This window comes from Trachymyrmex cornetzi, unplaced genomic scaffold (assembly GCF_001594075.2).
Source record: "Trachymyrmex cornetzi isolate Tcor2-1 unplaced genomic scaffold, Tcor1.1 scaffold71, whole genome shotgun sequence".
Taxonomy (NCBI): Eukaryota; Metazoa; Arthropoda; class Insecta; order Hymenoptera; family Formicidae; genus Trachymyrmex; species Trachymyrmex cornetzi.
The window spans coordinates 148,032-148,473 of NW_017300037.1; the positions used below are offsets into that span (position 1 = coordinate 148,032).

The following is a 442-nucleotide window of genomic DNA, read 5'->3' on the forward strand; positions in this document are numbered from 1 at the left end:
GATCTGCGCCAGTCGTTCCGATATCTTATATCCTGACGGCACGCTCAGTGAAAATTCGTGTATCGTGTGCACGCTTTTGCCGTTGCGCCCGCGGTCACGTTACACTCTACGCGGATAACGTTTACGTTCATTATGTTGATCGACATGTCCGATTCATGCCATCTTCGCGGTCGCAGTATACGTTTCGACGAGAATCCCAGCAGCGATCCAATGCTGTTGGACCTGTCAAAATTTATTCTATATGCACATCTAATCTCGCATCTCATCGTGTTGTAGTTTGCGCGGAGCGTAATCGGGTATTCTCCACCATCGTCATCGCTGTCGTTATTATTGTTGTTATTGTTGTCGCCACGCACTAAGTCAACGGTTTCAAGCGCGTCACAGCGCGGACGTTTTCGTAAAATCGCGCGTTTCAAATATTCATTTATGTCTCGCACTTCGT

At 47.7% G+C, this 442-nt stretch overlaps 1 pseudogene; it reads right to left on the reverse strand.

The window, feature by feature from the left end:
• LOC108767646 (uncharacterized) overlaps positions 1 to 442 on the reverse strand; it is a 92,360-nt pseudogene that overhangs the window by 82,043 nt on the left and 9,875 nt on the right.